The 11,676-nt window shown below is 35.0% G+C and overlaps 1 protein-coding gene across 1 annotated transcript in view; it reads left to right on the forward strand.

Moving 5' to 3' along the window:
- The window catches only part of LOC113233389 (pseudouridine-5'-phosphate glycosidase-like), a 216,274-nt gene that overhangs the window by 183,285 nt on the left and 21,313 nt on the right, over positions 1-11,676 (forward strand). The window lies entirely within an intron of this gene.

Genomic DNA, 11,676 nt, shown 5'->3' on the forward strand with positions numbered 1-11,676 from the left:
GAGGTCATCATCGTTCGAAATCAATCGTGCATCTATTTCGCATAGAATAAAAATGTTGTCAACGACTACAGAAAAAAATATTTTGTTTTGTAAAAAAAATATCTGAATTGTCACCACTTTGGACCATTTTAAAAATACAATAATGAAATAATCAATTACAGATTCGCATGAAGCATTCACTGTAAAAATTTAACGTAATATTTTATTCATTTCAATTTAAATTACAGACTGATTATTTTACGTTATATAAATGTACGTGGAATACTGTGGGATAAAATGTAGTATAAAGTACCAGCGTATGCAGGGTGTGTCACGGCTTGTTACATAGCCGGAGTGAATGCACTTACAATATTCTAAATAGTATATTTTGCTTCATGCAGCCAATATTTAATTTATAAAGTAAGTAACACTGCATGCAAGGATTTTAAAAAAGTTGCTTGCCTCACGAACCGGCCCAATGTGAAAAAAAAACATACAAGAAACCTATATTTTTATGATGCCGATCGAAACAGTCATTCTCAATTCAAGTCATTCAGTCAGTCATTTTTTATTATGATACCAAGTGAAAGTACGAACAAGTCGTGCGGCTTTTGGTAAGCGACACGCCTGTCCATAACAATTGCTGTGCCACTCAGAACGCAAAGGCGCCCGTCACCTTAAGACAGAAGTTTAAACGTTCCATATGCCTACAATTACAACAGCAAAATCGAAACGCGGTTATGATCACAATACTGCGTGGTTGTAGAAATTGGTTAAGTGGCAGCACTTCACTGGACGAACCCTTTCACAAGTTAGTGCTATTAAAAAGTTATAAGGATTAAATTACTTTTGACTACGTGAATAATTAAAATCAGAGTACAATACCATAGTAAATATGAAATCATTTATACACCATCCAGTTTTTTTTTTCGTTTTAATGTCTTATGTTAGTACTTGCGATTTATTATTGTTACAAAATCTCATTCTAGTTCTGTCACAATATTGCAAAAACTATTTGTAGAATAATTATTTGCCGATTTCATTAGAATCGATAACAGTAAACTGGCAACACGAGTGACATTGATGGATGGGGCATTCGAGTGTGTAACGAGAGTGTGTGAATAGAGGTATAACTAAAGTAACATTTTTAAAAAATCGGCGTATTTACCATCTGATTATAGTCTATGTCAATTACTGATATATTATCGTCTTAATAAAAAAGGAGTGTTATGCTAAATAGTCCTTGTCCGACTTCGTATACACCATCTGCAGTAAGTACAAATATCAACGAATCCTATTTCCACTTCAAGTCTCCAAGCAATAAAGGCGAGAGGCAATTGTGTGCGTGCAAAAGTCTGTTCTATAGTTTGCAACTAATCGACGCCGACGACTTTACACGTCGCAATCATAAGTTGTATTGGTACGTGACAGATAAAGCGGTAGCGATGTGTGATGTCCTTATAAGTTATCGCAGAATCTTGCGTATCTATTGGTTTTTGTACAAATATTGTAATACTGTAATCTTGTCTTTGTTATAATATTCATAAAAAAATCAATATTACAAATCTTAAAGCTACATCTCTTGTCGACCTCTAGTAGCTGTAAAGGTACCTGATTGAGTAACTTTCATAGATTTCTCACAGGTGGCGTTACAGCAAAAAGTCGTTAAAAACCAAAAACAAAGAGTAACAAATGCATAGAGGAAGTCGTGAGGCCTGGTGACTCGATCTATATAGCTCAGTAGGTCAGTCTAGTCAGGTAGAGCGGTTGCCCTAGATTGGCAAAACAGACACAGGTTCGAGTCGTGTCAGATCGAAGGATTATTTTCTTTGTGTACGATCTTTGTTATTATTAATTAATACTGCAATATATTTAGATGATCTCAGCGATCCGGTGACTAGCACTCCGGGCGCTAAATGTGATTGTCTTGGGTTCAATGCCATGTAAACTCAATTTGTGAAAAAAAGTTTAGCTCTTTGTTTAAGAGTTCATCCAGGGGAGTACCTACTGCCGCCGTACCTATTACAAAAAGGAAGGTAGGGTAGAGACTTGTCAACTTCCATGTCTCAGGGTAACGAGCGCAGTATCCTTCACATCTTTGCGATTTAAAGCTCAGAGTGGCACTGTAACTGTTACGGACAGGCGCGTCGCTTACCACCAGGTGCACGACTTGTTCGTCCCGTCACTTGGTATTACAAAGAAAAATATTTGTTCACGTGATATATATATCGCGACCATAAAAAAAAAATATGAATCATATACAAATTAATTCATAATTTGTGTTTTGTTGTGCACATGAACCCGTTACTGTAATTATTGTCTCCTGTATTTTGGTCTGCCGGAAGAAATTTCTGTTAGAAATAAGTCAAAGTCAAAGATTATTTACTCCATAGGTAAAATAAATTTACACTTGAAAACGTCACATTTAAGCTACTGCTCGTTCACTACGCTGACCTCCCTGAGAAGAACGAGCAAGAAACTCTAGGGATTGCTCTTTTCAAATAAACTTAAATGCTATGGAATACACTTTGAATCAAATTTGTGCGGATTCTGGAGCGGTGTCGTCTTTCCATACATCTTTATCTAACACGTAGTCTTCAATTTTGTAATATGATTTTTAATGTAGTTTTTAAACTTAGGAAATGAGAAACTTAATATATGCACCGGAATCTTATTGTAAAAACGTATACAATTCCCCATAAAAGAGTTGTTTACCTTGGTTAAACGAAATCGTGGTACCATGAGTTTGGACTTAGCTCTAAGGTTAATATTATGGATATCTTCTTTCTTATTGAAATTATGTATATTTTTACGGGCATATAAAATATTTGAGTAAATGTACTGTGATGCCACAGTCATGGTACCAGTCTCCTTAAACTTTTCTCTGAGAGAAACCCGAGAGCCTAGACGGTAAAAAGAACGAGTCGCTCGTTTTTGCAATACAAATATGGTTTGAATATCTGCCGCTTTACCCCACATGAGAATCCCGTAGGACATTTATACTATGGAAGTAACTAAAGTAAACTAGTCTAGCAGTACTAACATCGGTAAGCTCACGTATTCTGCGGACTGCGTATGCAGCGGAGCTTAATCTGCTGGCCAGGGAAGATATATGTGGAAACCATTGGAGTTTACTATCTAAGGTCACTCCTAAGAAGACTGCTTTATTAACAAGGTCTAACTTTTCTCCGTTTATTTCTATGCTTGGACTAGTCGATTTTACGTTAGGTAATTCAGCAGTACCTTTAATATTTCAATACATTTTGTTTGTGTTTTCCTTGTTACTAAATGTGTTTTTGCTTTTTCTGTAGGTACAATAATTAAAAAAATAAAATAAATGAAACTATTTTTCCGGATTTAAATCGCGTATATTTGTTTTTTCAAACAAACCAACGTTTCGGACCCTTTACAAACTGGTTGAAGTCTGTACCATCTTTTCATTTCCTATGTGTAACAATCGCGAAAACCTAAGAACTCGATAAAATAAATTAATTCAAATGAAAATTCACAACATCTCACTATATAAATGCTGAGTAATCTTTGTATCAAACAGCCATATCGATCTAAGTCGTGTAAATAAGCGGTAACGAGGTATTTATATAGATGCGGTTGTCATCAGTGGATCGTTACACCGTGAGAGCTCGTTTGATAGGGCAATTTATAGCGTACCCATATTATGGTATTCTCTCGCGATGGCACCTCTCATGAGAGTTATATTAATATGACACGCACTTAACTCGTGCGACAGATTGTATTAGTGTTGCTAAAAGCTGCATTTACATAGGTCTTGTAATGAACTAATTCAAATTGGAAATAAATTTCGTATAAAACATCCTTAGTCTCGACGTAGATGTGTTACTAAACTGTGTTGTAATGCTGACGCAGTTTTTTTATAATAGTAATATCAATTTACCTTTTGAACTAAAAAAATTGCCCTTAAAACAACGATATCTACGTCTTTGTTATAAAAGCAATTGAAAATTTAATGAATGATTGAATTAAATATTCTTTATTGCACATTAAAAAAATTACAATGACAACATAGAACAGTAATGTATGCCTTATAGAATAAGCTAATGTGCGACAAGCAGCCTTATTGCCAAGCAGCAATTTCTTTCAGACAACCTTAGGGTATAAATTAATATAATATGATAAAGATTCTAAAGAGTAACAATTAAAAAATATATGTTACATTCACAAATGTTTCGTAATAAAAAATCATAAGAAATCAAATAAAAACAAAAAGTAAACGATACCAATGTTCCATTTAACCGACAATTTACACTAACTTTTCTTACTGTTTACTCTGCCTTGGCAATGGCGAGTCGGGAATGAACATTCGAGTTTCTTTACGTAAAGTAAATAAGTTGGTAGGTATTTCATATTAGAAATCTCTGGAGTTTATCCTTGCACGGTGATATACTTCTAATCAATATTTATGAATACTATATCCCGGTAGCAGCCTCGTCAGACTTTCCCGCTTGATCAAGTTTATCTCGTAATAATGTAAAGCGGGAATGTCGAGATATGTTCACGTATCTATTTCTGGCAACGTCAACTTTGTGGCTTTCAGATCTTGAATATTACTGTACTCGATTTAACAAACATATGAGAAATAGGGACATAAATATTTCTGATATTCTTATTAAACAAATTGTAAGGCATTTAATCTTTGCATGCAATGCAATTTCATATTGACACCGGTATGCTTTGAATTTTCCTTAGTGTTCAATCTTTGTATTATTAATTATAACATACTAGTGGATGACTACTTGCTGTTTCGAATTATTCGAATCAAATTATATATAATAAATTATTATTCTTTTCTCAAACATGTTCGGAAATATTTGCATTACTTTCAAAAAACGAACACGGAAAGTTTGTCATTTATGGACCGTGTGACTTCTTCCTGGATAAGGCCTGCAGAGTCAGTATGAAAATCCATTAGGCTCAACTTACACTGGCGTACAGTCGACGCGTCGCGACGCGTAACGTTTTTCGCCTATAGCATATTCATCTCTATTTTCCAATTATTAAGGTACAAACTTGTGTTATGCAAATATGGAGTCACACTGTGAACCCGGCGCACAATGCGAGCGTCAAGGCTCGTCGCCAGGCGGTGTAGTTGAAAAACAGGACGCGACGCGACGCTTCGGCTCTGCGCCAGTGTGAGTTGAGCCTTACTTCTCTAAACTTTTAAATCTACCTACCAAGAATGAACTATGTAAATAGGCAAAAGAAAAACTCATACAGCCAACTGCTAAGTGTTCATAACTGCGAAAATTAAAAGTACCTACCGGTACCACTTTATTTTAAAAAAAGGCGGTAAAATTAAAATGCTTTTCTTTTTGTTTTTTTTCCTTTTCTCTACGTCTGTCTCGAAACTAAGTTATTGTGAAAAGAGCGATAACTAAAATACAGTAACGGATACACATTCAACCATATTATCAGAAGTTCAGCAAACTACTATCAATGTGCGTGGAAAAACTATGTCAAATATTACTTTTAATTTTAATCAACATTTTTTTTTACTTTTTCTATTATACATGTTCTCTTTAGTATTATTTCCTCGCATTGTTTGAGAAAATCACTATACTATGCCTCGGCGGGAACAAGGATTGCTTGACTCGTATTAATATGAACGCTTCGCACGCGCTCGTCCTTGTAACTCATACTCGTCCAGCAATCCCTTAGGTACTTCCCGGCCTCTGCAGTACTATTGAATACTTCAGTAATAACTGATAATAAATCGCTATCCTGCTTTGAAAAGTGTGAGTAAAATGATTCTTAATTACAATTACAATTAAAATTTTTACAATTTTAAGCGAATGTGCAATTAAATTTTTACCATCAGCGCACTATCTCTCCCTCTGTGTTTAGTTTTCCTATGCCTCAAAAGTCGTCTAGAAGAGATTGCTTTTAGCGTTAAGGCTGCCTTTGCCCACATGGTCCTAAGTTGTTCATGTACTTTTTCGTTCTTGTGTGAGCAATAAAGTGTATATCTATGTACCTAATTTCAAAGAAAAGCTCTATCTGTATGCCAAACCGAGAAAATGTTAAGTCCTAACTTAGATTTCGATATCTATTAATAAAGAGTAACTCCCAGCGATTTCACCCAATCTTTTTAGAGAAGTCTACCTTACGAAGTAGTGAATTAAAGAAATTCAGGATTACAGAAAATGTTATAGAAACATTACAGTTTTCAAACAAATAAATTTGCCTTCTATAGAGCCATGTTCTCTTAGTACATCATTACACTGCTCCAACAATTATGATACAAAGTTTGTATTACTGATATTTTTTTTATGTTTCACAGAGCCTCAATCTAATATAGCACGTAAACGTCAACGAGCGGAGTCTATTGAACGATTCCATCTTCTGATAGATTGAGAGAAAGATGCTCTTGTTTACTTCGTATTTATCTTGGAATACTGATATCCATAGCGCAATATTGATTAAAAGTGAGATCTATCGTAAGACGTTAAAAGGAGTAATTTTGTATAAAAAGTTTCCTTATATAAGTTAGTAATAAATTTGTTTATTTGAGAATTAGACTACGGTTTTTGGTAAAGGTAATACGCCATAGCCTCAATTCGAAAGTTAGGGAAATTAAAAATGGCTTCCCTACATTACGTCGCGCGGCTGTCGCAACCTTTGGGATTAAGACATTTTTATTTAGAAGCGGATTAATTCTACAGCATTTACTTTTCTTGCTTCCAAGCAAGATTCAGTAAATTTTTATGAGGTCTCCCAACACAAGGAGCTGGGTTGTCTCCGATTTGACGACTGTTGTAATGAGTTTACTTAGAACATTCAATTAAAAGAAAACAAGAGAAAAGAAAGATAAACATAATCTAATATATACGTCATCAGTTAACTACGAGCAAACTTGATGTGTCTTGTATGATTTTTACAACTGAATCCCCTTCATATCGAAACAAATGGCATTTTATACGAATTTGGAAGGTATTATCAGCGAAGTTAAAGTTTTACCTGTCCCAAAACAATTTTATTTGCAAGCGTTAATTGAAGCTGTTTCTTGTTTTGCTGACCTTGTTTTATGAAAACCTTTTTTTGAAAAATAAATTTAATTATGATCTAGCGTCTAAAAACCCTTAGATGACGCGATTCCGAATCCGTGACAAAAGAGAGTTAGAAAACTATTCGGGTTGTCTATTGTCAACTATTGTCTTATATGAAGTAGCAGTAGAGCTCCTTGTGAAAGAGTTCGTCCAGGGAAGTATTACCACGTTACCTTACCTATTTCTGCCGTCAAACAATAATGTGTGCATTACTGCATTGCGGTTTAGAAGGGTAAGGGTGCTGGTGAATTACTGGCACATGGGACTTATCAACTTACGTCTTAGTAATACTGCAACTGCTATAGACAGGTGTGTCGCTTGACACAATGCATGTTCGACCCGTCATTTGATATCATAAAAAAATAGACATGTTTTTGATCAAGCGTGAATTCCCTAAAAAAATAATACTGTCTTTTTTAATGTTGATCCTTACAAGAAACAACGACTATGTTTGATGATCATTTAATTGTATCGGAAGGAAAAATCGAGACAGGACAAGTTAATCAAATTTAATAAAATGTTATTTGACTAACTTCTCTAGGAGTAAACTCTACATTTAAGCTATTTTGGGAGACACAAAATGTGGTTGACTGGAGCTTCATTAGTTAGATTACTAAATGTTAGTTTCGGCTCTCTAATCAAAAGCTAGAAATAAACATAATAACAAATGTGAGTAGAGAAGCGATGCGGAAACTTGTTATTGGTTGATAGAAACATAAGTTTATCCCATTATTAGCTTAACTGCTTGTTTTCCGAAGAAAATATAATAGAGTTCTTTAACTACTTACGATATTGATGGCGTGAAATAAACTCACTTTCTTATACGATATACAGGTATCGTTGAAACAACTATTGGAATTATCTTTCCTCCGCCATTTTATAAATGATGACAATGTAAATAGGAAAAATAACAATAAATAAAAAAGCTATAATTTTAATTGGCACCTAATTCAGAAAATTCATGCAGATGGAAGAGGACGAAGTAGGCTCTTATTACATACACATCCTCTACATAGATACACGCTATACTGTTTGCTTGATTTCTGTCCGTAAGTGAGGTTCAAACCAGCTATATGCGATAGCAGATGAAAAATAAGAACATAATAATAATAATATTAAGAACGCCCACACTCATAGCCCCGTACTAGGAAAATCCTGTGTCGCGGGTGCCATGGTCACATACATAGACATCCACAAAAAACATCCAAACTCGCGAGAAAAATAAATATAGGTCATCAGCATGGTAACTGTTCGGCCACGGAGGCAGTTCTGTTCTAATACTGAAAGAAAAAACGTGTGATTAAGTAAGGCATTATATTCAACACACAAAAAACAGATATACTGACATCGACCGTCAAACAGGAAATAAGTAACGGTGTCAGAAATTAATTAATTGTTTATCTAATATAACTTTTCAAAACACTCCAAACATTCCAAAGCGTAGTAATTTTATTAAGTTATAATACATATCTTTGAGTTCTTAGGTTTTCGTAATTGTTAATAATATATATAATACTATTGATGTCTACATGAACAGTAAAATGCGTGGAGTTAATATTATATCGTTTTGTTACCTACTTACCACTTTGTATGAATTGGTTTATTTACTTAACATGTCTTTTTTTGTAATATCTTGTGTGATTTTGACTATTCAAAAGTGCTTGTGAATCAGGTTTACTTGAATAAAACTTTATTATTAATATTATATATTAGTCAGCCTATGTATAGTCCCACTGCTGGGCACATTCTCGTGCCACAATGAGAGGGCTTGGGCTGTAATTCCCACAGGCAGCGGACCAATACGGATTGGTCATTTCTCACACATCAGTAAATTGATTTTGCAAATGTGTGCAGGTATCCTTACAATGTTTTCCTTCACCGAAAAGGTCATGGTAATATTTAAAATTAAATTTCTCACACAAATTCCGAAAAACGGTCTCGATTGCTCAAACCCAGGTGTTTCAACGCGAGCCTACATTTTAGGATGTAAGGCGTGGGGATGAGGGGGCGCGGGACAGGCCCTCACGTCCCACAATTAATACGAATAAAATAATAACAGGCGGAAAATATTTGGTACAGACCCGTCATCGACAAGCGCCCGATGGCGACTGACGGGGTAACGGACGGTGCGGCGCGTCGATAAGCCGCTGGGCTATCTCCCAATTTTGGACTAAATGTGAATTTGTAACACACGGCTTCAATTTAAAACCAAAATTTAGAAGATTCTCTGTAGTACTTAAAGAGAAATATTCCCATATAAAAATTATGTGCAGTCAGATATTTTATTCTTAAATAATTCTTTTGCACTTTTATTTTAGCTTGTTTTCATTCCTTTATGATCTGGCGAAGTGTATCCTAGACCGTTATTTATATATTTATAGTAAATACCTAAACTGATACATTTGATCTAGCAAAAGAGTTTTTCCCGCTTCTCGCATCTATTTATTTTTTCAAACAAACAGACCGTTCGGGCCCTTTTACAGGCTTGAGCCGTGACCTTGGGTTCTGTAAAGTGCCCGACTGATTTGTTTGAAAAAACAAATCAATCAATTTAGATTCGAAAACATGGTTTCATTTTGATAAAACACATTATATGTATAGAACTATTACTTGATATCATGTTTACACAGTGCGCTATTACTTACTTATTACCATGTTTATTATCAGTATCGCTGGCAATTAATTCCTCGCCTCTTAATTCACCGAGTTTTAATAAAAGAGCACTTGTGAGCTCGTAACTTCGCAATAAATGAGCGTACGTGTCGCGTCATGACTCGACTGTCCTAATTATGGTGAGACTCATCACGAACTCCACGCGTCACCCAACGCTTTTTGAGGGTAATATTTCTACAGGCCTTTTTCTGTTTGATACCAGAGTTATCAGCTCATGTATGCCGTGAACGCTATAAACAATTACAAAGAACAAACGCATTAGGTAGGCAGTAGCACTTACTTACATTTTTTAAATTTAGAGTAGATACATGACAACCAAGCGTGCCCCATTTCTTGTACCTCCTATGACGTGACAAGCGCTGTTTAGTGATGAGAAACCTCTTTCGGCACTAAAACGATTGATTTATTGAAAGACGCAGACCCAGCACTAATTTAGAAGTTCTTTTTTTATATATAAGGAGCCGTGAAATATGAATATAGTAAAATAATGCCAAAATAAGATAGAACATGATTCTTTATTAAAACTTGTTTTGTAGTTAAATATTTAATCGATTTCAATGGTTAGCGTATATTAAAATTATTGTTCTTAGAATAAAATGAGCCTATTATGTAACTGTCTCATGTATTTAGATTATGACTTTATTGGTCACGATTTCGCCCGATGTTAACCGACACTGGTACCGATGATTGAGTAAATTTTTTTGGACTAACGCGTACCGATAGTCGAAAAAAATTCACCTTACTTTAAATTTCCTCAAACGGTAGTTTTCGAAAAGTACCGGCAAAAAAATCCATTCCTTTAGGCGCTGCGCAGATGGAGCAATTTTGATCATCGAATTTCTGTAACTGGCAACCCGCAACTAGCTGCTCATGACAATTTTGCTGCAGCTGCAAAACTACAGCAGCTAGCAAACTTCGTTGAGAGTTTCGGCAATCGACTACAGTTTTCGATTACCGAAATACGTGATTAAATAAATTCTTAATTGCCACAATTAGAAACTTGCAAATTTGTACCGGTTGTCGCCAGTTGCCATTTTCCGCAACGGGCAACCGCCACTCGTGAAGCAACTTCACTCCCTCTTTATTTAAAATCGCGGCAACCGGCAACTAGGCCTTTCAGTTGCTGCAACCGGCAACCGTTAATGGAAAGTTGTAGAAAGTTGCCAGTTGCGTCAACTAAAGTCGCTCCATCTGCGGAGCGCCTTATCGTACGTATTCGACATTCAAATAGTATTTTACATTTCGAGTTTTTAGTTTCAATGTTTTGCGACCCAAATCGCATATATTTGTTTTTCCAAACAAACCAATGTTACGGGCTCTTTACATTAACGTTTAGTATTATGTTGTAACTTGTTGTAACATTGTTGTATACTATAAAAATAGAACAGTTAATTCTTTTGTTCATGATATATGATGGAGGTAACGTTTTCAACTTAAATATTAAATAGAAGCTGAGATTCCATGAAACATAAAACTCTATGGTATATTACGTAACACAAACATTTTCTCTACGTGAAGATGCTTGTATTTCGAACCTATTGGCAATATCAATGTATTGTGGTGGAGAAAATGTGGAACATATTTTGCAAATGCGCCACAAATTTTAGAAAGAATTCCGTATGGAGCTCGACTTGCCAGCAGCAGGCAGCTTACTGCTGTGAACAAATGTAAATGAGTTGTGAATGAGTTTACTAAATTTTTATACATTACAACTCTTTTTTATGCATGAATAATTTTCTTGGAACCATTAAGTTTCCATTTCGTGTATCAATTTATAAAATATAAAATTGTAGCGAAATTGAATTCTATCTGCGTCACAATATTCAATCAATCTACGTAATATTACTATTCGTCAAAACCGTTTTCAATAGATCAAACACAAAACAAAATCAAAGATTAACAACGTTTAGGCAATATTTCACACATAATTTCTTATGCGAAT

Source organism: Hyposmocoma kahamanoa, unplaced genomic scaffold (assembly GCF_003589595.1).
Source record: "Hyposmocoma kahamanoa isolate Upper Pololo Valley unplaced genomic scaffold, ASM358959v1 78, whole genome shotgun sequence".
In the NCBI taxonomy this organism is placed as follows: Eukaryota; Metazoa; Arthropoda; class Insecta; order Lepidoptera; family Cosmopterigidae; genus Hyposmocoma; species Hyposmocoma kahamanoa.